The following is a 27,668-nucleotide window of genomic DNA, read 5'->3' on the forward strand; positions in this document are numbered from 1 at the left end:
AATATTATGATATTTTTTAAAAGAAATATTATGATATTAAACTATTATAATTTTAACAATTAAAAATAAACTAACACTTTTATTTTAGTAATAGTTTAGTATAAAAGGTAAAATGGTTAAGAATTATCTAAAAAGTAAAAAATATAAAAAGGGAATTAAAATAAAATATTAGAATAAATTGAATAGAAATTATGAAAATTGCGCCACACATTCTTACTAATCATGTGAGAAGGAATTAATTTTTCAAGGTAATGGCTTAATTTTGAGTTAGGCCTTTGATAATTTGACATTTTTCTCCAATTAGTCCTACATTCATTTCAAATGTATCCTTATTGATTTAATTTCATCCCGATTTTATTCAATTAGATACTTCCTGTTTATTTATTTGAATTCTTTTATGTCTATATGTGTATTTATTTATGTTAAGTTCTCAATTATATATCATATTTCTCTAATTACTTATTACTTTTTATCCAAATTTTAAATTTAAGTACCCCTTTAAACTCTTTCATCAGTAACTTTTTTCTAACCATTTTATAGAAATTTGTACTACATTTTTTATGTATTAACAATTATTTTAAGTTTTTTTCTATATATTTTTCATTAAATATTTACAAATACTTTATTGCTTAAAATTTTATTTTTGTTTACACCCATTTAATTACTAATAAATTATACTTTACACACAAAAAATAATCCAAACAACAACTTCTAATACTAATGTAAAAAAATTGGAATTTATTTTTATTTCAAAATTTTTAATACATTCTATAATAACTTCGACATAAATATAAAAAATTTCATTGTTCAAACATATATTTGACTGATGCATTGCATGAGAAAAAAAAAACTAGTATATAATCTATAGCAGGTTCTTAAGCAAATATGGAAGGTCGACTTTGTTGGCATACTTCATTGGATAACAAGTGGCATATTGAATGATTAATTGTAACATCCTGTTTCTCAATGGTGTCGGAAACAATAGTTTCAGGACCACAAAATCGATGAGTAAATTCGTAAATATTATTATTTAATATTTACGAGCCAAATATAGTACATTAATAAATTTTAATTTGTTAATTGATGTTATTTGAAAGAATAATTAAGTTTAAGTGGAATGCCCCTAAAGCCAAATTTTTATGGAGCAATTATGTAGGTATATAAAAATTTGGTTAAGAAAATTTAATGTTTAGTTAGTTAGTTAATTAAAAAGGACTAATTATAAATGTTACAAAAATGAGTTTCTATTAGTTTAATGGCTTAAATGGTTAAGGAAAAGTAAAGTAATGGGCTTATTGGTAATTGTACCAAATCTTTAGATGTTGAACGGTTAAGGGGTTGAAAATAGTTAAATTTGATGTTAATTAAAGAGTAGAATGGTAATTAAACATTAAATTATAAACTGAGGAAAAAAAAGAGGGTATCATCTTCTTTAGTTCTTTCTTCCACCGAAATTGAAGAGAAGAACACCATTTTAGTTGTTCGGCCAACTTTAAAGCTTTGCATATCAAGAAACAACTCGAACGGACACAAATCACAGAAAAGTCAAAGTAACGAAATAGTGGTCGGTTCATGTTAGAAATTGTTATGAGTTCAGGTAAGTTCGTATATTGAATCATTCATTAATTGTACGTTTGTTAATTGCTATTTAATAATATAGGTAAGTGTATTTTGGATTGATTATTATGTATTACATGGTTATATGAGATATTATATCGAAAAGGGAATTAAAGTTTAAGCATGAAAAATGTGATCTTCATGGAAATATATTGAAATGCCAATATGGAAATGAAGGTCACGGATAAGGATATGGAAAGAGTCTCATTTGAACCTTGTGAATACTTAAGATACAAATGACATGTCATTAGGGATTATATGGTTTCGGGTGCTGGTCTTGGATGTCCTACCGATGGCTGAGGTCCTACATTTATTGCAAATTCTCCACAGCTCGTGTGAGTAGCATCGTATAGCTAACATCCCGACCCACAGCTCGTGTGAGCTGGCCCATTTCATAGCACGTGTGAGCACTATTAGAAAGGTTATGGTTATATGAAAAGGCATACTATGTGTGAGCATTCCTGAGTATCCGCTATAATTCTATATGGTTTAACAGGTAAGTAAAGGTTAATGGAAAGGCATGTATAAAAACTTAATGTTACTAATGTTCATCTGAAATGGAAAGATGGATATGCATTTATGAAATGAAAAGGATGAGAATTTATCATGTGATGGATGAAATATGCATGAAATTCATTTTTCAATTAATGTTATGTTTCATAGATGCTAGGTTTACTTATTATCTAATAACTATGCGGATTCAAATGAGAAGAATGTTTAATGGATATATATGTGATGGATGATATATAAAGCCTAAATGCTTACTATGTATATGTCATGATTTACTTGGATCTTATATGTAATATTATACTTACTAACCTTATGAGGTGGTGTGTATAGGAAAGGAAGTTTGGCATATGACATGATGAAAGTATGTTTGGTTGTTTAATTTAATATGTTCGGTAAGTTTAAGTTTCCTTTATACGAGCTTAATAAGCACTAGTTGCTTATATATTTATTTTCTTTGTTCGTAGATGATCGGAAAGCTCGATTGGTTGGAATCTTGTCGGAGCATCGTCACACTATCTATTCGTCATATTGGTAGTTTTGGTTAATGGTTATAAATGGCATGTGATAGGGTTAAAAGGTTATTCAAGTGAATTGGTTTGTTTTGAGTTGTGTCAAGCTTATTGTGGTTAATGATGTTAAATGATGACATGTAAATAATATGAGCAAATATGAGTGGATGAACCCTTATGCATACTCTATAGATAGTAGATATTAAATGGTATGATGGCAAGTTTTGAAATGGTTATTTTGGCATGATTGATATAGGTTCTAAATAGGACTTTAAGATGTTGAATCAGACTAAGTTGGTATGTAAATTGTGGTGCCTTTGAATGGTATATTGGTTAGATATAGGATGGATGAATGTTTGGCATGTTGTTGGTGTTTTGAATGTGCTTTTGATCATATGAAATAGGCTAGGTATGATTTGATAATGAAGTGATTATATGATGTGTGTGTGATATGTGTTTTGGTCATGAACTTATGATGTTAAAATTGATGTGTTTTAGGGGATTTGAATGTGATTTAAGCATGTGAAAGTAGCTATAAAGGGTATGGCTTGGTGGTTAAGAAAGGGTATTTGAAATGGTTTTGTTTTATAGGTAATTTATGCTGCTCATGACTTGGGACATGGGCTATCACACGGCTATGTGCCACACATGGCCTGACCACACGGTCATGTGTCATTATTAAATTAGGTGCAAGTTTCACACGACCTGTCACACGGGCTATGACACGACCGTGTCTCCCAAATTAGAGAGTTACACGGTTTGGCACACAGTCTATGACATGGCCATGTGGCCCAACATTGAATGTACATACAGTTTGGCACACAGCCTGCGACATGGCCTTATGGCCCTATTTCAAATACATACACGGGCTAGGACACGACTGTATGTCTCTATTTCGAATGTCCATATGGTCTGGACTATGTCACATAGCCGTGTGACCCTTGTTTTCAAATTTTTGAACTTTTTCCTAAACTTTCTGATTTGTTTTAAATTATTCCTTGATTGTTCCTAAATTGTTTTTAGGGCCACATAGGCTCGATTTAAGACCCATAAAGGTATTTGTTGCTTTAACATAATTATGTTATCAAATATCAACTTATAATTTGCATATTGTTTCTGTTTTGATATTGAATGTTTTATTTTATACGGTAATACTTTGTAACCCTAATTCGGCAACGAAGACGAGTTAGGGGTGTTACATTAATAATTTAATATTAGGTAATTTATTATCGGTATAATAATTACTTTATTAGTATTTTAAACAAATAATCGTTATATTTTACATTTTTTTATTTATGTGTAGAAAGATAAACATCTATTTTTAAAATAAAATGTCTTTAAAAATGTTTTTTTTTGCAAAAATAATATTATATTATTTTTGAAAGAAATATTATGATATTAAACTATTATTATATTTGATTGACTAGTTGGTTAGATGAATGGTTTAAAATTGGATGAGTGGAATTGGTATATTTAGTGTTAAATTGAAATTATATTAAATTGATTAAATGTAAATGATTAAACAAATTGTTTTGGTATGTGTTTGGAGTGTTTTGGTACAGGTGAAAATATTGATCAGTGTTTGAATTGATGAAATGGTTTTGAAGCATTGAAATAGGTACCAAATGGTTCATTTTTACAAAAAAAAAAAACAAAGTCCACCTCCTAACTTCGGCCGACAGTAAGTCACATCGCGACGTTGTGTGGCCTAAGGTCACAACATGATAGACTTTTTGGCGATGTCACGATGTAGAAGAAGTGACATCACAACGTCGACCCTGAATTATCAAAACTTTACAATTTGATCATATTTCGTGCTCGGGTCAACAAAAGAACTTTCGTAAGCTTGATTGAGGTTCATATTTGATTGTTTAACATAATGCAAATGTGTTTAACATATAATTGCATGTTTGAATGATTATTTTATGTATAATTGGCAGTAGTTGCGCCGACAATGACTGTAGCATCTTATAGTTCAGACTGACGATCAAGTCAAGTGAGAGTTGTTATACAAAAGGTCGAAACTTAATTAAAAATTATCTAATTAATCCCTAATTATAAACGATCAATCATTCCTTTCGCTAGCTCAAAATAACTAGAAACGAATTGCATGTAAGAACCAATAATATTGAATGAATGAAAATGATGAAGTAAGAGAAGTAGATCACATGTATAACTATCCACAGTGAATGCATTTTCTCGCTAAATACAAAATGTGACTTGAAAATTAATTTAAGTTCTTCTAGTTATTATTTAGTTAAATTGAAGTTCGAAAAAGAAATTAAATTAATTAGTCATTATGGATTTGTTGAATAAAGAAATTAAATATATTTTCTAATAGATTTTATAATGGTAAAGTTGTTATGGCCTTAACAGAATTAGAGTTGGGTTAATAATTTATTTAATTGAGAAATTAATTAATTTAATTTGATTAATTAAATTATTTGATTAAACAAATAATATTTTGGGTGATAGAAAATAAATATTGAGTTGGATAAATTATAAGTGTTAAGATAAAAACCAAAAAATACATATAATTAGACTAAATACATGAAAGGTCCAATACGACCATAATATATGATAGGAGCAGCAACCCTAGTTTTCCACAAGAGAGTGCCACCACCCTTTATACTCTAATTCTACAAGAGTATTGTGCTTTCTATTAAAATATTATTATTTAATAGGCTTTATTCGAATAGAACTTTGGTACTATTTCTCTATAAATAGGAAATATGTGTTAGGTAATTCACAACACTTCTCATATATCGTTTTTCTGTCAAAAAATAGTGACAATTTAATTTAAAGAATAAATTCTATTTTTTTTGAAAAAAAACGCATAATTCTGATTATAGAGAGAATTAACTTCCGTATTGAAAATTAATAAAGTTTTTCATTCTGTGCGATTAGTTTGATAAAATTTGAGCTCACACCCAAAGTAATTTGTGGTTTGAGAATAATAAAGAAGATCGTTTGGTAGAAAGTCAATAACAATTTAAATCGCCTCATACAAAGTACAAGTATAATTTTAATTAAGTTTATTGCTGTAAATAACATAATAGCCTCGATTTTAGAAATTTTTTAAAACTTCTGCTATACCTAAAATAACCATTTTCTAAATCGATTTTCCCAACACATTTGGCTCGTACATTGCATGGGATAAAAAACTTGTAATTATCTATAAATAACTTATATGTTATATATTTATTCATACACATATAATAACTATATTAAGAAAACATTTTATATTCGTCATTAAAGTTTTCAAATTTATTTTACTTTTAGAATTTAAGATAAATTTAATTATCAATTAATTTTTATTGCTAATAAATTATTAAAATAATTATATGATATATAATTGTATTTTTCATAAATTAAATAATTATAATTTATTTTACTTATATTTTAAATATTAATATATATTATATTCAGGTCTCTTTTATTTTTTTAGATATAAAATCTGTTTTTTCTAATTTTAAATTGAATAGACCTCAAGGTCAAACCAAATCACTCTCAAGCTTAGATTGCTAATAGAATTTTGTCAAACCCTAACTTTTAATTTTTATATAATCAACTTGAATCCGATGAAATTTCTAATAACTTCGATGCAGTTTCTAATAATTTTGACAGGTATTTGGGTTTGTATTTTAGTTTTATTGGTATGAGTATTGTTACTAATGCAGGAAGATCTAAATTAACGCATTATCTTCTTATTTATGAATTGAGAAGGAACCGTAGGTAATTTAAAACATTGTGTTAAAAAAGAACAGATCACACCATCATTATATCCTTCATCTCTATCTCTTGCCTTTCCAAAAAAAAAAAAACCCCTCTATGTCTTCTTCCCCAACTCGTCCCATTTCCTTCAATTTAAACCAATCACTGTCATATCTTTTTTACCCTAACAATTAACCACAGAAGATAAAAGCAAACTCTCCTCTGCCTTTGAAGAAAAATAATGAAAAATGGTTTATTGATCTTCTTGATCAGGAAAAATTTTTGATATGTCCTTCGATATCTCGCATCTAGATAGTTGATCCATGACCCATCAAGAAATCACAAACTGAATATCTGATCGATCGCAACTCTAATATATCTTTTGGTGCTCTTGTAGAACTCAAGATCACTCAACCTCCTTGACGTCGATTGGGATCCATGTTGTACCTATTGAAGACGTGAACAACGTCCGTGGAACTTTGCCTCCACCGCTGTCATTATCATATTCTTTGTTCCATTCACGGCTATCTACATCATTTTTTCGTTTTGTTTGATTAAAGATAACCCACTCACCAAGCATCAGTATCATTATTAATTGATTCAAGTAATTCACCAGCAAAACAAGATCAGATCCAGTAAGCTAATCGATGCGCATTTAATAGCACCAAAGACTTAACATAATAATCATATTCCGAAACTAGAAGGATCAAATGATCCAATTTTATTGCATAAATTTCCTTGAACGGAAGTAGAAATCATACAAAATCTCTTGTTAAACAAATCCTCATAATCATTGAGTCTTAGCCCCCTAAAATTCTACAGAATTCTGAAATACCCTAAATTTATTCTATAACTTAAATGAAAATTCACAATTCGAATCTTAGCCCATACCAAGATATTCATGGACTTCACACATTTCAACAGTAAGAACCTTGGAAGAAGAACCACCCCAAACCTTATATTCTTTCGTTGATTCTTTCACTCTTCCTCTTGAAAAAAATAAAAAGGAAGAATATGGGATTCGAATAGCAATGATTAAGAAAACCCAGGTTTTAATTTCCCACTTGAATTCATACCAAGTCCAGTTTGACGCAATGATTAAGGGCATACCCTTGCTGTCCTTCCCAAAAACTCAGGGACCGGAACCAAACTAGGCGGTGGCGAAACGAGAGAAGAAGAGCCGGCATAAAACCCACTGCCAATCTTGAATTCCTTGAGCTTAATTTGCTTTTGCATCGTTTCCGGATCTGGGCCCAACCGGTTCGTCGACCCCAAGCTCAAATCAACCTCATAGTCGCCCCTCGATCCATCGGAACACCGACGATCGGTCTTCTCCGTGCCGGCGACCAACGGTTCACCGCGTTTCAGGATCTTGACCTGGCCCATCACCAGATTCTTCCCTGGGGGTTTAGTCACCATGGATTCGGATTGTCTTTTATTAATCGATTTGAACCCAACGGGGTTCCTTGTTCTAGAAAACTCGTGGTTAGATTTGGGCATGATCATGTTAGGGTTAGGGTTTCTACGAGATCCTAGAAGGGAATGGTGGCGTAAGCTTAAGGCTTCATGGCGGAGAATCGCGGTTGCCATTGATTAGAGATTCTCGAAAGGGTAAGGAAGAATAATAAGTTTAAATAATGGGAAACAACAAAGGAAAATTCCAATGTGAACTTTTTTCTTTCCCCCTGCGAACGTTATGGTGAAAAACCGGAGAGGCATGCATTTATAACATGCTTTTAATGCTTATTTCTTTGGTGTTAAAATATGTTGTTAGTACCTATACTTTATAAAACTTGAGATTTAGTCCTTTTATTTTAAAAGTTTAAAATTCAATCCTCTTACTTTTCAATTTAAAATTTGTAGTCCAATCATTATTGATGTTGTAGTTTCAGTTAAAATATGACAATACTAACACATTTAGTTTCTATCAATCATATATCACGCTACATAAAGACAACCTAATCAACATACAAAATTGATAAATTTTGATGAAAATTACTTTTGATTTCAATGATTGGAGTGAGATTTTGAAATAAAAAAAAGTAGGTCAACTTTGTTTCTAGCTTTTTAATTACAAGACCTGAATCTCAAGTTTGTCAAAGTATAAGGATTAGCAACAAATTTTAACTGTTTTTTGAAGTGATTTTTCGAAAGCTAATCTCTTGAGATTTTGAAGTTTCACTATGTGCAAAAATTTTATGTGGATTCTCTCTCAAATTGTTATGAGTTTAAGTCTCATCATCATGTGTCAGTCTTGTTTAGATTTATTTTTATCTATATTTGTGTTTCAACCCGTTGTTCTTTTATATTAAGTTGATTGGACATATATTATTTATAATTTGTATTGTATCTGTAAACCCCTTTTAAAAAAATATTTTCTCATATTTTTTTTTGCTGAAAACTCAAGTGCCTCTGAGCTTGAAATAAAGCTCTCCTGATAAGGGTTTGTATTATTGTTCTTAAATTAACAACTTAACAATAAATTTTAATAATTTAAAAAATTAGTGAGTCAAAACAACTTTCTTACGAAAATAGAATCGATTTTCAAATTTCAAATTTCAAAATTCAAAATTATCTTTGTATCAACTTACAAGATAGGAGGAAAAACTGAAAAAAATATCCAACGACTATTATTTTAATCGAACTAATATTTGTTATTACTCGATTAATAATCCTTTTTTTTCTAATTTAACATAATTTGATTTTTATCCTTAATTAGGATTATTTCCCGGCTTATGCTCGAGTATAAAAGGATTAATTAAATAATTTATATTAATATAATTATATTCGTTAGGATAGAGCATGACTTGTGAGGATTAACTCTTTTAAATATAATATTTTAAAATGTGAAATATATTTTTAGATTAAATTAGATAAAAAAAACCTAAACAAGATTGAATGAATGTTTAAAAAAAAAAGCCCCATGAATATTAACCAAGATGTAAGTAAAAAATTAGAATAATTCTTTTTAAGTATTTAGTTATGTAACGCATTAAAATATAGGGGTAAATAAAATAATTAATTAAGAAATAATTTAATCTTAATGGTTAAGTACTTAGTATACTTATTAGAGATTTTAGGTTCAAATCTCATTTTTCACATTTCTTTTCTTTTTAATTTCATCAACCTAAGATAAAAAAAAATAACACTATAATAAATAAGTGTGGGCAACAGTTCAAATAGTTAAGCCTCTACATCATTCTTTTGGATTCCCAAGTCACACCAACCTCACCCCATTTCCCTTTTATTTTTGGTAAAAAGGGTAAATTACCTTGTAGCCCTTTAAAAGTTTGAAAACCTAACTATTTAGTCCTCTTTCCTAATTACATTAGGATTTTGATTTATTTCTTTCATTCCGACTAGAATTTCATCCTGCCCTTTTCAAGCCCCCTTAGAGTTTTGCTTCCATCTTTTCTATTTAATCCCTCTTTCTTTTCTTTTCTCCCCTTTACATCATAATTTTATTCCATTATTGAAAATTCTTTTTGCTTCCCTAATCAAAATCTATTCCCGATTCAAGTCGTTTTTCAACCGGATTCATAATCATTAGTAGAAAACTTCTTAATTCTTGCCAAGAAGTGGTAAGTACGCCTCAAATCCCAAAGTTTGATCTTGAATCTTTATAGATTTTCTATATATCGATAATCTTGCGACCGATTAAATGATTTTTCATCGAATCTTTTGATAATCTTGACGAATCTTGAAATTTGTTATTAAATCTTGCGTAAATAACATTTGAAGGACTCAATTTAGGTATCACAGATCAAATTTGGACGTGAAGATCATCGTTCAAGACCCCTGTGATAGGTGTGTGTTCTTTTACAAGCAAATCGGGGCAAAACCATGCATAGGATAGGGCCATATGGGCTGCCACACGAGCGCGTGGACCACACGATCATGTCCCCCTCCAAACCTTAGGATAGTTCACTTCTCACACGGGCATGACCCTTCCACATGGTCTGCCACCCGTGTGGGCTACACGGCCTAACAGTCATGTGCCTTGGAAACCCTAGTGCAGTTCGTAAACCACACGGTCTCAATTTGTTATACGACCGTGTAACCCTTCCACACGGCCTGGCCAAACGGCCATTTGCCCCTATTTTTTAGATTTTATAGTTTTGCCTAGAATTTTGTGATTTGCTCAATTTAGTCCCAGATTGATCCCCGAACTATTTTTAGTGTTCTATTTTATTCAATTAAGTCCCTAACAATACGAATAATGTTAGAATCAATTATCTGATTGACTAAATTATTAATATTATGTAAAAGTATCATATGTCCAGTTTAATCCCTATACATTCTTTGAATTATTTTTAGAGTTTTTCCTTGCTCAATTAGGTCATTAATATTGTGTGAATCTTGAAATTTGTGTTAAATGCCCTAAGTGTTCTTATTACATCGCATGATACTTGAAAGTTATATGTTTTCTAGTAAAGTGAAAATGTTAAATTGAAAGTGATAATATTGTTACCACTTTACAAAAAACATAATAAGCATGTTAAGTGTTAGTGGTGAATTGAGTACATGTTACATGTCTACTACTAGTGTTGATTTGCTATAATACAAAGCATGACATAGTGCATTGCATTGAGCAGGACATTGTACGAAGGAAGGGTGACAGTTTATTAAATTTGCAAACAAGTGGTGGCTCATCTACAAAATCCAATAGCAGTTTGTTTAATCTGCAGATATGTTATGCACTCACAATAAGTGGCAGTAACTGAAAATGTTTTTATCTAAAATACTAGTGGTTTGCCCATATTTTACTTTGCAAAGTAGTAGTTTAACTGCAAATCAGTGGTGGCTCATCCATAATCCGGAGTGATATGATAGATGAATTCTGGGGAACTCATAAGTGAGGTGTGTAATAGAGTCGGGTAGGACTTTTTTGTTAATTTGAAACTACATTGCGTTTATAAGCACATGCATATAAAACTGTGAATACCGAGATAGTAAAGTGAAGTGTTTTATGTGAAAAATCGTTAATCTGAAGTGCTTTATGGTTGTGTTTAATCTCAAAATTGCTAATCCATGTGTTTTGTTTGTTTGTTGTTTTGGTTTGGTTTTCTTGTGACTAAACTCACATTGAGTTTCATAGCTCACTCCCTTTTTACAGATAACCCACCAGGTTAAGACACGGTCGCGGCATACGGAGGGCTCGAAAATGTTTTATTTTTATGAAAGTATTACTAGGCTTATTTTATAATTTTTGTCATTTCGAAACTATTCTGTTTTACCTTTTTTGTGGCATGGGGTTCATATTTAGGGTTTATTTAGCATGAATGACATTTAACTTAATTTAAGATATGGAATTTAATTATCTATGCGTGAAATATAGTTTTCATCAAAAGTTAAAAATCACTTTTTCGCTGCTAGGTCATAATTAAATAAACTAGAAGTTAACTAAGTTTTCGATGGTAATTACCTTTTTCAAAAAAATATTAAATTAATCGTATTTTATCAACCCATGAGCCGTTTTCTAAAAATAGTCTAAGTCTTTCTAAAGATAAACAAATATTTTAATTCGACTATTTAAAATCTCCGATCGCACCAAATCATCTCGGTAGCCAATGAAATCTCCCGGATTTGAGCCTATCGTCTAGGCCGAGTTAGAGAAGTTACAATTTAAGAATAAAATAATTGATAACTGTTTTAGCTTTGTTTCTTTATTAGGTTAAATACTAATTTTAATTCCATTAACCAATAATTATGTGAACCAATTATTTTAAATACAGAACAAGTATAGGTCATACAAATAATATAAATAATTAACAATATATATATACTTTATAAAAAAAATTTCGAACGGTTTAATACAAATTTGAATTGACTCGCCAGTTAACATACATTTCAACCTTTTAAATATATTTAAAAATAAAATAATAATTTTAATCCAAAAATTTAAAAGTAATTAATAAAATAATTTTTAATTATTTTTTGGATAGGTTGGATACATATATTAAATTAATTTCTAAATTATCGCGTATAACACTCTTTAAATATGTTATTTAAAAATAATAATTAAGTACAATTTTTCTATCCTAGATGAATACTGAAAATTGTCATTATACTTTGCTTTCATTGATATTTGCTATTATATATAGAAACTATGAGTAAATTTACATATGATTGAATTTTACCACTAAACTTTAAATTTTATTAAGGTTTGCCACCAACTTTAATTTTTTATTAAAATTTACCATTCAATATTAAATTTCATGATTTGAAAATATAATTTGATAAAAAAATTCTTTCAAATATTTAATTTTAATAATTAATAATAACTTAAATCATAAATATTAAAAATTAGTAAACTAAATTAGAATTTCTATTTAATAAAATTAAAACTTGAAAAATAATATATATTGTAAAGGAATATTTTATGTTTATTTTTATAACATAACCGTTTTTATTTAATTTTAGTATTATATTAGTTAACTTATTATTGTTAAATATTAAATTAAAATATAAAAGTATTTTTATTAAATTTTATCTTCAAATTATTTTAAATAAAAAATGAATAGCAAAATTTAATTAAAAAAATTTAACTTTAATGAAAAAATTCAATCAAATAAAAGTAAAGCCACAGAATTCAATTCAAAATTAAAATATAGTGATAAATTTATCTATAATCTATAAGAATAATAATAAATATCAATCAAAGTGAAATAAAATAGTAAATTTCGATTTCCATTTAAAGTATAATGACAAATTAATATATTAACATTTAATAAAACGATTTTTAAAAGCTGCCATATATATTAATTCTTTTAAAATTAAAATAAAAATAAAAAACAGTAAACTTGAAAAAAGAAAAAAAAATCATGATGCCATTAAAAAGTATATATATGGACAGGTGTCCATCAATGGCTCATTTGGGGATTATTTTCATAAGTATAGATGTTATGCTTTAATTTATTTGATTGTAAAATTTTTTAAATGATAATGATAAATTTTGTTATTAATATTTATATTTATTATTTTTTGTAATTTTTATTTTTATTTTTTGAGTTAAATTTCGCTTTCAACTTTTTTTAAATGAGTTGAATTAACCATCAATATTTTAAAAAGAGTCACATTATTGTTTTTTTAATGAAAATATTAATTAAAGCGTTAAATTCTAAACATAGCATCCCACATGACAATTCATACTTCATGCTATTTTTTTAATTTATAAAATTCTTTTTGAATATTTCTATTTTTTGAATAATTTTATAATTTTAAATTATTTGTTGGTGTAGTATATAAGAAAAATAGTATCATTTCAGTATGAAGTACATGTAAACTATCATGCTGGTTACCACTTCAACATTGTTAAAAAAACTAATATTTTAGTCAACATTTTCATTAAAAAAAGAAGAAGATGGTTTAACTCTTTTTGAAATATTGATCATCAAATTTAACTTAAAAAATCATAAAATGAATAAAAATATGGAAAAATTTATTTTCATAAAAGGATCCGAAATTAGAGGAAAAAAAACAAAATTCTCTGTATTATTTTAAGGTGACTTTATGGTTATTAAAATATTTTTTTTACTAAATTGTCATTAAAAAATTCTGCTCAATCTTATGATTTATACTTTTTTTTTCCAAAAAAAAATCACATAGAGTGATAGAAAATTTTTTTTAACACTACTGTTTTGACACATAATATTATTAATTAATAAAATCAAAATAATTAAAGTAGAAACGAAATTTCAAATTTAATAAAAAATTGGAGGCAAAAATCATGATTTGACCAATTGTTAATGTTGGGTCGATCTTGGGTTAGCCTTGGTCTTGTCAAGGTCCTCGCTTTAGGCCTCTTCTGGGTTTGATTTGCTACTTGGTCTTATAGATCATTGGGCCTAACTCAACCAATTTTATTTTTATTAATTTATAATTAATTTTAAATTTTCATGATTAAAATTTTTATATAAAAATATTTTTTGAATTATTTATTATATTACTTGAAACTTTATTTTATTAACATATTTACGGGGAAGCTAGAAATTGTTGGAAATAAATTTATAAATTTTTTATATTAAAACTAAAAATCTAATTTTAAAAGAAAGTAGATGTATTTATGAATTAGGTGGGACAACGTATTGTAAATGATTAACGTAATCTTACCAACCATATTTTTTTATTTTTTAATATATAAATTTCTTTTATTAAAATTATAAACCTATAAAACTTAACATATTTTAAATATTCACATCACAATATAATACATTTAATTATATATATAATTAAAAAAAAAAGAAGCTGAACTTAAGCTTTGAATATTGAATATAATAATTTTGTTTGGGAAATAAATTTTAAAGGTGGGAAGGAATCCAATTAAAAGTGGTGCTGAACGGCCATTGGGGTCCTTTCACTTTCTAAAACAACTTTACCTAAAGCTATACGTGGGATTAAATTCAATCCCCCTCTCAACATATCATTAAGAGATTAACCTCAATTCTTGTTGTTCAATAATTGGTAAACTTTACTCACTCCAGCTTTAACTTCTTCAACAATTTTCTACTTAACTTTAAATTAACTACCACCACATCACTTCATTGTTACTTCTTAATTGTAAGTTTTCAAGTTTTCTTTTTGGAAAGTTTCACTTGTACCAAATAATTCTATTGATAAATGTCAATAGTAATATATTTTAGCTTCATTCTTATTGTATTTTTGGGTGCTTCTATGGGATTAATTGTGAATTATATATAACTAATCTTTTATATTCATGTTTTGATGCTTAATAGAGCACTTGGGAGCAATAGGAGTGAAAAACAAGTGGAAATTAAAACATTGGAGCATTCTGAAAGCTGCACACATGCAGCATATTTTCACCTGGGCAGACCTTATGAACCATATAGGTGTGTGGATTTTGGGAACCATGTGTGCAAACAGCTGAAAATTATGTCTTTTTATATTTTTTTAACACTTTGAGAATCTATATGTAATACCTCGAAAATTACTACAATAAGAAAGTGAGATATTATCTTTGATATAATAAAATAAGGAAATAAAGTGATAAAAAGGGGAATTTTGAGTTATGTCAACACTAGGAAGTATATTATGATATATTAATTCAAGAAAGAACTAAATCGCAAAAGTGAGAAAAGTTTTGTTGCCTAAGAGTAAATACTCAAAATTTGAGGGGTTAAAGTGAAATATGAAAAAGTTGAAGGACCAATAGTGTAAATATTTTAAGGGTGGAATGATCTAGAAACTAAGGAAAGTTGATGAATTAGAACCAAATTGAATAGGTGAAAAATTATGAGAGACTAAATTGTAATTTTACCAAATTAAGTGATGACTCAATGATGAAATTTTAAAAAATCATAAAAGGCAAAATGATCAATTAGAAAGAGAGAGAGCTCTAGAAGGCCATGATGATGTTGGTGATATTTTAGATTAATTAAATAAATAAATATTAGTTTATTAATATTTTGACTTGATTTTTAATTATATTTTTAATTATTTTATTTAGTATATAAGGAAAGATGAAGATCTTTCCATGCACCCACGTGAGAAGAAGAGAAAGAAAAGAAATTTTCTTTTTCTTTACAATTTGGTCTTTTTACAAAAAATTCACCATTTTCACTTAGAAACTAAAATAATTTACATAGCTAGAGAAAATTAATAAGGAGACTATGGGGAGCTAGAATATCAAGTTAGATTCAAGAAATAGAAGCTGGAGGAGGGAGAAAATCAAGTTAAAGATTGAAATCAATGGGATAAGGTAAGAACATCAAGATTTCAATATAATTTTTAAGTTTGATATTATTGAAAAAGCATGAAAATGATGTTAAAGTAGAATTTTATTATATAAGGTTCTATGTTTTTGATATGTTAGTGAAGGGAAATAATAGGAAGTGATGGGAAATATTGTAGAGAAAGGAAATGAGGGTGTTATAAACTTAGTAATCAGCATTTTACACTAAAATAGTTTTGGACAATAGCAGTAGTCTGACTTTGAAAATTTACCAAAAATTGTAGAAATTGAATTAGAGGTTAATTAAAGTATTAAATTAAAGCCTATTGAGTCTAGTTTACATAGAAGAAACGTTGCAAGCAAAATAATTTCATATTATGAGATATATGAATTTTTGTGAGACAAGGTCAGATTGATTTCGGGTTCCCCTGTTCTGACTTTGGAAAATCATCAAAAATTGTAAAAAAATAATTATGGGTTTAAATTTATATGTTTAAATTCTTAATGAGTCTATTTTTAAGAGAAACAAACGGAAACATCATCCAAACCCGATACTAAGAGATGATTAATCTTTAGTAAAGAAAGGTCGAAGCTGTCAAATAGCAAAACAGGGATAAATTTGAAGATTTTACTGTACTTATTGGCTAAATATTAAATTCTAAAATTTTTATGGTAAAAATAAATTTGATACTAGTTTCAAAAGCATCAAGCGGATCTTAATTTAGAATGCTGTAGCTCAAGATATAAATAATTTAGTGACTATGACTCAAGTGGACAACTTTGATATAAACATAAGTAAATAGTGGAATTATAAATAATGTTACATATAAGCATGTTATATACATTAAGGAAGTGGAATGGAGAGGAGGAGGAGGAAAATATGTGAATATTCAGCTAGCATGGGTTTGTATTAAAAATGGCTAATTTGCATGTTTTAGGCTTAGGGACTAAATTGAATAAAAGTAAAATTTTAGAGGTAATTTTGTAAAAATATAAAAAAGAAAAAATTGCATGAAATGAATTTTTTATTGTCTAAATTAATATATATTGAAAGAAATTATTAATATCAAATGAGTTTAGAACTTTAATTTTGTTGTATGATTATATTATAAAGTGATTTTGTGAAAATAGTTAAAATATTAGGGTTTGGTATTAAATTTATGTTTTATTAAGGGTTGTATTTAGCCTATAATATTTTGATAAATTATTAATTGAGAAAATTTAGTTGATTTGATAGATTAACTAGTTAAGGGACTAAATTGTAAAAGTTGTAAAAGTTGGGGTAATTGTGTAAATTAAAAAAAATTGAAGGGTATAAATTGTGAAATAAATTGGAACTGAAATATATGCTAATGAATGAGTAATTTTATATTTTAGATCAAGATTTTGTAGATACTTGTGAAAAAGGAAAAATAGTATAATAGCCCCTAAACTCCTGCAATTATTACAATCAAATTCAGGTAAGTTCGTATGGTTAAAGCTTAATAATTATATTGAATTGACGAATGATGTTACGTATTTAATATATTTTTGAAAAATGGAATGTTGTTAAATTATTATGTATTTAGCATATTGTTAAAAAATGAAATATTGTTAAATTATGAATTGAAAAGAATATTCGGTTAAAGTGGAACGCGGGATTGAGTACAATCGTTCTGTGGTAAAGGATGAATTGACGACAAATGCAAAGGATGAACTGACGGCAAATTATCCAAGTAAACTGAGGTTTAGTATTTGTTGCGAACTTTCGTGTTTACTTTCCGTTTAGCTCTTACGAGCTTCTATTAACTCATATGAGTTTTAGTTTAACCCTTATGGGTTTCCGTTCAGCTCTTTTAAGTTTTAGTTTAACCCTTATGAGTTTCCGTTTAGCTTTTTTGAGCTTCAATTTAACCCTTATGGGTTTTTGTTTAGCTCTTACGAGCTTCCATTTAACCCTTATGGGGTTCTGCTTATCACTTATGTGCTTCTGTACAGACTTCGATATTCTGAAAATGATGTACTCATATCCGTAAGTCATTCCCCGATTCGGTAAGATCTGATAAGTGACATATGAAATTAATGTTTGAAGACTTAAGGTTATTATTGGTGTTGATCTAAAATAAGTGTATTCATCGATTGAAATTGTGATGAGAAATAAACTCAAGTGTGATATGTTGATAAAATAAGTTTATTAATGTTGAATTTATATGAAATATGTTCAAGTATGCTAACAAATGTTGTTGTTGATGCTTAGACAAGTGCCAAGCTACTGGTTAAATGGTAATATGTTTATTTATATGATGCGTTGAAAGGGTAAGTGCTCAAATAAAAATATACTTGTGCTCATGAAAGAATGGTAAGTTTTAAGTTATGCAATTTCTTATGAAATGGTTTATCATGTGATTAATTTTAAAAAAGGCTATGTTCAAATGCATTAACTTGTGGTTATGGTGGTATGGTATGTTTATGACTAGTGAGCTATGCAGATGGAATGAGTGAGGAAAGTAAAGAAATACGAATGAAAATTTAGAAATTTGGAATAGTTAAAGTTGTTGAATATACTTTATGATAGAAGGTTGCCCGCAGATCAAGATCGAGTTGTCAAGTCACGGGAAACTCTTACGAAAACTCTAAACGTTTGGATCTGAAACGAAACAGCAAAGCTTAATTAGAATCAATTAGATCTGGAAACTAAAAATCCCCAAATTAATAAAGAATAGACAAGAATCAAAACACTTATGAATAGATGTTCTTAGAAGCCAAGAACACGAAATTAAGCCCCAAGATTAACTTCCAATCAGCCAAATCTATCAAAGAACACAAAACAACAAATAAACTAAAACAGATTATGAAATCAATTGAAACTAATTCTAGGGATTGGATGGCAAGAAAAAAGGGGTTTTTGTGAAATAAAAAACGTTTCTTTATGTCCAAGGAAGTGCCAAATCAGATCTTAGAGTTTTGGAAAGGCTGAAATGCAACAAGAATAGCAAACAAAGTGATTAAATAAAATCGACACAAGCAGAATTTAAAAGAAAAAAAATTGACAGCAAGAAATTAAAAGATAAGTCCTAAGAAGCCTTGAAATCCCGAAAGATACCACAGCTCCCTTCAAACGGCTCTAATCTCCCCTCCAAAGGAATATCAATGGCAAGAAGAAGGCTGAAGATGGCTCCCACAATAAAAAGATTGTTAAAACAACTTCTAAAGAAAACTCAAGAGAGAATTCTTGGAGAAAAACTCAAGGAGAATTCTGCACTTAAACAAATCTGAAATTTTTAATATATTTGAGAAGTGATTTACAAGGATGGGCGGCCATGCCTTTAAATAGGCCTTATACTAGTCCTAATCTCATTAGGAAAACTTAAGAATAAAACCTAATTAACAAAAATAAGAGGGAAATTCGGCCAGGCATTTAAATGGGCTGCTTGGGCCGAATTTTAACATATAATATTCCTAAAGCCTAAAAATCAAATTAACCAATTAAAATGTTTGCAAATTGGGCCCTTTATCAATTTGGTCTGATTTTCAACTAAGTATGGGCGGACTTCTGATTGGGCTTAGAATCTTCTTATTGGGCCTTGCCTTCAAGAACTTGGGCTTGTGATCCATCTCTTACTGAAATTGGGTCGTTGACGCTCATAACGGAGATCCAATGCGCTTTGGTTGCAAGATTCGATTTCTTGGACCAAGATTTCCAAGATTTGAAATCTTGATTTTCTTGATTCTTGAAATCGCTCCAAATAGCAAGATTGGGCCAAGATTCGATTTCTTGATTTTCTTGAAAACAAGAAAGTGAATCTTGATTTTCTCTTTCTTTCGTGTACGCATCCTAAGGCCTTTGTGACTCGTATCATTCCCCCCTTCCTCAAAAAGATTCGTCCTCGAATCTGAAAAATCAAATGGAGATAATTCAGCCACATTGAATAAATCGCGAGTAATCATCTCAAACCGTTTCCACAAACCATGAATAAATTGCGAGTAATAAATCAAATGGTAAACGTAATCGTCACAAGTAGGTATTTGAAAAGGTTCACACGGTTCATAGAGTTGCACAATCATACCATGCATTAATCGACGGACTATAGATTCACTCACATATGCATCAAAAACAATAATCTTTTTATCAACCATTAAAACAGATAGATCATCAAGAAATAAAATAGGATAGTCAAGCACGTTTCGATCTAAGTGTTTTACAAAAATTAAATCATCAACACGATCTTTGTCACTATCCGATGAGTACAAAGGTGTTTCAAAAGTTTCAAGCATTTTACCTTTATAAGCAGAAGAATAAGGGTCGATTTTATCTTTTTCATTGAATACAAACCTTCGCTCATCGGGGGCATAGTGTAGTCGAAGCTCCGTTGTTGAGTTAACCTTTATCAAATGGAACTCAAATTTTATGTATAACCACAGAAATTGTTTAAGGTACGAATATAAATTGAAAACAAACTTGGCAAATTTCGTTACCTTGTTCAAAAACCAAGTATCAAAACAATAGAAAGTATTTGCCAAAACAGATTTGCACAAATTTGAGGATTTTACACAAGGCAAATTAAGAGAATAACAACTCACGCTTCCTTTCGTAATGACTTTATCAACTACAATCGAAGAATAACAATTAATCGGATCAAAATGAAGGGATTTTTTAAGAATTAAGTCACCAATAATTTTCAAATCTGCACGGGACTCTGTTGCTAAAGTTTCCTTACCTCGCTTACCTTCGGGCTCATGTAGTGTGATTTCATCTTCAACCTTGCCTATGTTGATCGTATGAAAGCATCTTTCATCGGAAAGGTATTGAAGTTGAAAGTTATCTTTCGGTATTTTAGGAACCTGAAAAGTAGTAACACAAGAAAAATTCATATATTTGTTAGTGGAAACATTCCTCACTACCCTTTCCTCGTCTTTTTCTTTTGTTTCTTCAATTTCTTTTTCAATTTTCTTATCTGTATCGCATTCCTTTCCACTCTCAATCTCTTTTTTCTCTTTTTCATTCTCTTTTTCTTTTTTGATTTCTTTTTCTGTCTTTCTTTCATTACAAGATAGAGATGTTACAAATGAACCAGAACGAAAAGACTCTCGTTGGGTATGTATGGAATGACTTGCATACGAATAATGATCCCCTTGAAAAACTTCACTCTCGAAACTTGCTTTGCATCGTCTTGAATTTCTCGTTGAATAGGAGTCATGATATGAATCTCTTCTCAAATATTCGTTGGATGTTCGCCTTCTTGGCACTCTCATTTCTGCCCTTTCACTTGAATTAAGTTGTCCTCGTTGGGCTCTTTTCTCCACTCGCATCTCATTAATAGTAGCACTCAATGTTCGAAGTATAGTAGCCCGTTCGTCTAACTATTGTTGGATCATTTTCAATTTATTATGGACATCATTCTCACCTTGACCAACCTTAGACATTTTCAAAAACCTGCAAAATAAACACTTAACACTCAAAAAGAAAGTTAGCAAACCTCACCGTTAATCACTCAAAAAGAAAAATCAAATTCTCAATGAGGTAGAATTCAGTCTTGTAAGTTCTTTAGTAGAGTCTATATCAACCAATTAGAAAGTGTATGAACCGAACTACCAAAGAATCCTAATTTGCACTAAGAGTCCAAAAATTGACGAGACACCAATTGATTCGTGTTGCACCGAGGAAGAATTGTGCACACGTTTAAATCCTACTAACACAAGAAACAAGAAGGTGTTAGGTATTGTAAAGGAAGAATAAAAATAAAACAAATGAAAACCTACTACTAAGAATCAATAAAAATTGCTGAAATCCAAAAACCCGAAAAACTGCGGAGTAACTTGACAACTTCGTTCGACATGTTTCCAATCTCAAAAAATCACTAAATTAAATCTGGAATGTCCTTAAATATTTAATTTTTTATCTGGAAAGTTTGGGCACCAAACTCAACCTGCTGAATCCTTTTTTTAAATTTTTATTGGATTTCATATTTTACAATTTTTTTGACTTTTTTTACTGAATTTTTTGCGGGAAATATTTTTTATATTCAATCACAGTGCCACAAATATGTATGTAAAATTTCAGATCAATCGGACAACGTTTACCCACTAAAATGAATTTTTTTCGAAAATTTTTTCTGGGTAAAACTGCTGTTTGTAGTTTTAAAAAATAGAGATTAGTTTAGAAATCAACCAAGAACACCCAAAATGCCCAAAATGTGATACCAAATGATAGAGGGTTGCGCACGGACCAAGATTGAGTTGTCAAGTCACAGGAAACTCCTACGAAAACTCTAAACGTTTGGATCTGAAACGAAACAGCAAAGCTTAATTAGAATCAATTAGATCTGGAAACTAAAAATTCCCAAATTAGTAAAGAACAGACAAGAATCAAAACACTTATGAATAGATGTTCTTGGAAGCCAAGAACACGAAATTAAGCCCCAAGATTAACTTCCAATCAGCCGAATCTATCAAAGAACACAAAACAGCAAATAAATTAAAACAGATTACGAAATCAATTGAAACTAATTCTAGGGATTGGACAGCAAGAAAAGAGGGGTTTTTGTGAAATAAAAAACGTTTCTTTATGTCCAAGGAAGTGCCGAATCAGATCTTGGAGTTTTGGAAAGGCTGAAACGCAACAAGAATAGCAAACAAAGTGATTAAATAAAATCGACACAAGCAGAATTTAAAAGAAAAAAATTGACAGCAAGAAATTAAAAGATAAGTCCTAAGAAGCCTTGAAATCCCGAAAGATATCACAACTCCCTTCAAACGGCCCTAATCTCCCCTCCAAAGGAATATCAATGGCAAGAAGAAGGCTGAAGATGGCTCCCATAATCAAAAGATTGTTAAAACAACTTCTAAAGAAAACTCAAGAGAGAATTCTTGGAGAAAAACTCAAGGAGAATTCTACACTTAAACAAATCTGAAATTTTTAATATATTTGAGAAGTGATTTACAAGGGTGGGCTGCCATGCCTTTAAATAGGCCTTATACTAGTCCTAATCTCATTAGGAAAACTTAAGAATAAAACCTAATTAACAAAAATAAGAGGGAAATTCGGCCAGACATTTAAATAGGCTGCTTGGGCCGAATTTTAACATATAATATCCCTAAAGCCTAAAAATTAAATTAACCAATTAAAATGTTTGCAAATTGGGCCCTTTATCAATTTGGCCTGATTTTCAACTAAGTATGGGCGGACTTCTTGATTGGGCTTGGAATCTTCTTATTGGGCCTTGCCTTCAAGAACTTGGGCTTGTGATCCATCTCCTACTGAAATTGGGTCGTTGACGCTCGTAACGGAGATCCAATGCGCTTTGGCTGCAAGATTCGGTTTCTTGGACCAAGATTTCCAAGATTTGAAATCTTGATTTTCTTGATTCTTGAAATCGCTCCAAACAGCAAGATTGGGCCAAGATTCGATTTCTTGATTTTCTTGAAAACAAGAAAGTGAATCTTGATTTTCTCTTTCTTTCGTGTACGCATCCTAAGGCCTTTGTGACTCGTATCACTTTATGAATATTGGGGTATCAAATTGGATTATTCTAGATATGTATAAATTTCTTATTTAAAATAAATTGATATGATTAAAGTTTATACGAGCCTACTAAGCATTCATTGCTTACGTAATTGTTGTCCTTTACTTTTCAGATTATCGGAAGCTCGATTAGGTTGGAAGCTTGTTGGAGATATATCACACTATCTATTGGTTCTATCGGTATTTTTGGATGTTTTAATTTTAGTTATAATGGAATGTATAAGTATTTTGTTTAATGTTGGTCTATATGTAAATTGTTGAGATTGGTCACTTATTTTAGTTTGTGTTGAATGCCATGTTATAGTTTGTAGATTTGTGAATTGGTGGGGCTAGGTTAGTAACAAATTGGGTGAGAAATATGGCTTGTAAAATGACCTATTTTCGTCCACACGGGCATAGACACGGGCGTGTGTCTCAACCGTGTGTGACACATGGCCAGGTGACACGGCCATATGTCCCTTGTATTTTAAATTTGCACAAAATAGAAAACTCACACGGCCTAGCACACGGGCGTGTGGCTTGGCCGTATGACCCAAATCAGTATACTCACACGGGCACGAACATGGGCTAAGACACGGTCGTGTGTCCCTATTTTAAATGCCCACACGGCCTGAGACACGAGCATGTCTCCAAACTTTGTGAGTCACACGGCCATGTGACCCCTGCAATGTTGAAAATTTTAAATATTTCTGAAATTTTTTTTTGAGTTTTTGACTTAGTCCTTATTTGTTTCTAATGCGTAATTTAGGCCTTGAGGGCTCGTTTAAGGGACAATATGTATAACTTTGATTGGTTTCTAATATGAATGCTAGATGAAATGAAATGTCTGATAATTAATTTTGTAAACTTCGGTAATACTCCGTAACCTTGTTCCGGTGATAGATTCGAGTTAGGGGTGCTACACTATAAATAAGAAAATACAAGAGGAATAAGGAGCCTTCCTAGTTTAGAACAAAAATTATCCAAAAAAACACCATTTAAGCTAATTTCTAAGCAGTTCTCCATCAAGATTCAAGATTCCAAGTTGATTTCCTAGGAAGTTATCACAAGTTTCTTTTATTTTAATGGTTATACTGTATTTACGGTGTTTATTCTTGCAAGTATGAACTAATTTTTTAAATACCTAGGGGAGATAAACCCTATGATAAATTTTATTGTTTAATTTCTAGTTTTATGCAATAAAACCTTACTTCTTTGTTTTCAATTATGAATACTTAATTTTTATTGGGTTAATAATTCAAGAATATTAATCCATGTTTGATGTACACAAGCTTGAGGTTGAATAGACCCTTCTTGTGATTAGATCTTGCATAATTGAATGAAGTTGCATGTAATCCTAGAAATAGTGTAACACCCTATACTCGACCTGATCGTCGGGTCAAGGTACTGGGATGTCACATTCGTTGCCAAAGCAACTATAGATTTTACTCATTTTAGTAATAATTGATTTTATGATAGAACTATTTATGAGTTAAAGGAGCTCATTAAAATATTATATTCAATAAAAGATAAAAAAGTTTATAAAAGTAACACAATTGTTAAAGTTTTACAAATAAGTCCATTGGAGGACTTGCACTTTCTAAAGTAGTTTACCCACTTTATATATATATTTCATATTTATTTTAAAATTGTGCCAATTAATTTAATTCTTCATAAAATTTTAGCCAAAATTCCAAAATCACATCAAATAACAATTTCTCACTTATTATTTTATCAATTTGTTTAAATATTCTCACATGTATTAACCATTCCATCACTTATAACCATTTCGTAACATTTCAAATTCATCTACTAATTTTTCCCTCCTCCTCCTCCTCTCAATTCCACATCTTTTATGTATATATATTAGAATCTTTAGATTTTAGTATGACATACTTATTTGTAACGTTAACTATAATCCCACTATTTACTTATGTTATCAAAGTTATCCACTTGTGTCATAATCACTAAATTATTTATATCATGAGTTACATAATTCAAAATTAGCATTCGTTTGTTGTATTTGAAATTAGACTCGATAAAACTTTTACCATAAAATTTTTGGAATTTCCACATAAGCTAATTAATACAGTTTATTTTCCAAAATTTCCCATATTCTGCTACTTAACAGCTTCGACCCTTCTTCACTAAAAATTAATTATCTTTAGTTTAGGATTCGTATCATGTTGCCTTTTTTTAACTTGAAAATAGACTCATTAAGATTTTTGGAATATAAATTTCATCTCATAAACATTTTTGTACAATTTTTATCATCTTCCAAAGTTAAAACAGGGGAACCTGAATCCATTCTGACATTATCCTACAAAAACTAATATATCTCAAAATCTACAATTTCGTTGCTTACAACGTTTCTTTCATACAAAACTAGACTTAATAAGCTTTAATTTAATATTTAATTCAACCTCTATCTAAATTTCTATGATTTTCAGTGAAGATTCCCAATTGATTTATTAGGCGATTATCATGAGTTTCTTTATTTCTTTCGGTTATATTGTATCTTGAATGTTTTTATTTCAAGTATGAACTAATTTTTTAAATACCTAGTGAAGATGAACCCTATGATAAATTCTGTCGTTTGATTTTTTTTACATAATAAATACTTAGTTTCTTGTTCTCAATTATGTGTGCTTAATTCTTTGTTTGATATTTCTAGATTATTGATTCATGCTTGATGTGCTTAAATTAGAGGTTGAATAGACTTTGTTTAATAGTAGATCTTGCATAATTGAGTGGAGTTGCATGCAATCCTAAAAATAGGACGATATAAATCTACCGGATTAGAGTCAAATCTAATAGGGGAATTCATAACACGAGTTAACGCGATAATAGGGGTTTTAATTAGAAAGAAATTTCAATTAATCAACCTAGAGTTAGTTGCTTTTACTCTCGAAAGCGATATTAGTATAATTTAGGGATTTCTATGGGTCAAGTTACTAAGTAAAGAAATTGTGTAATTTAGATTGATAGTGACAAATGAAGTCTGGGTGAATTCTTTCATGGGTATTGTTTTGCTTCTTGGTTATTACTCGATTATTTTCCTGATTTGTTCCTTGTCGTGTTTATTAGTTAGTTAATTTAGTTAATTTTAGTTTTTAATCAATCACTTGAATTATTTGGTTAAATAATAGAAAGATAGTAATTACTAGTATTTTTAGTGTTCATGGGAACAATATCTTTGCTTATCGTAGCTATACTATTAATTGGTAGATGCATTTGCCTTTGTCAAATTCTTAGTTGGTTTCGTAGACATCAGAGCCCAAGCTTATCAATCGGGCCTAGAATCTTATTAAGGCCTAGCCCATGGACAACTCTAATTGTAATGTATGACATCTATTGTTTCACGAGAAAAAAAATTATTTTTAATTAGTCTTAAACTTTATTTACAAAAAAACCTAAATGGACTAAAATAATAAAAATAAAGGGCAATTTGGTCCAAATTTTAATATTACGTCCGTAATTTAAGATAACCTAAGGAATGGGTCGTAATGAGATTATACCTTATATTATGACATATTGACACTATTTTGTGATGTGAGATTACAAGATAGACCAGAATATTGACAATCTAATCTCTAAAATGTAACATTATGGGCTGTAATGTTACATTCGGCGAACCAAACATCCATTAAAAACAAGTTATAGCTTCTTAACTTTGCTTGTAGAGTTGAAGAACCCGAGGTATGAAATAATTATCCCGATTTAAAATTTAAATGATAATTTGAGAACATTAGAGCTGTAGCCAAGAGGGCAAATAGGGCACTTGGGCCCTTTGGTTAAATAGTTTAATTCTATTTCTAATCCCTTCTTAAAATGTAATATTCAATTTAATCCATTTCAATCACTTGAATAAATGGGAAAAAATGCATTTTTTAGCCATTCCTAGAAATTAATAATTTGATTGGAAAATTTTAACTTTAGCCTCTCAAAATTCTTAATTATATCCAGATCCCGAAGGAAAATTTCCTAAGTTAATCCCTGAACATGTTAGAAATCAACCCTAAACGAAAAACAACAAATAAAATAAAATGGTATCTCCTTTTAGAATCAATCAGAACTTATTTGTCAAGACTTGAAGAAACATTGAATGGCTCCTAGAAATCATAGCAACAGCAGCAGCTTTTGATGG

This window comes from Gossypium hirsutum, chromosome D06, assembly GCF_007990345.1.
Source record: "Gossypium hirsutum isolate 1008001.06 chromosome D06, Gossypium_hirsutum_v2.1, whole genome shotgun sequence".
Taxonomy (NCBI): Eukaryota; Viridiplantae; Streptophyta; class Magnoliopsida; order Malvales; family Malvaceae; genus Gossypium; species Gossypium hirsutum.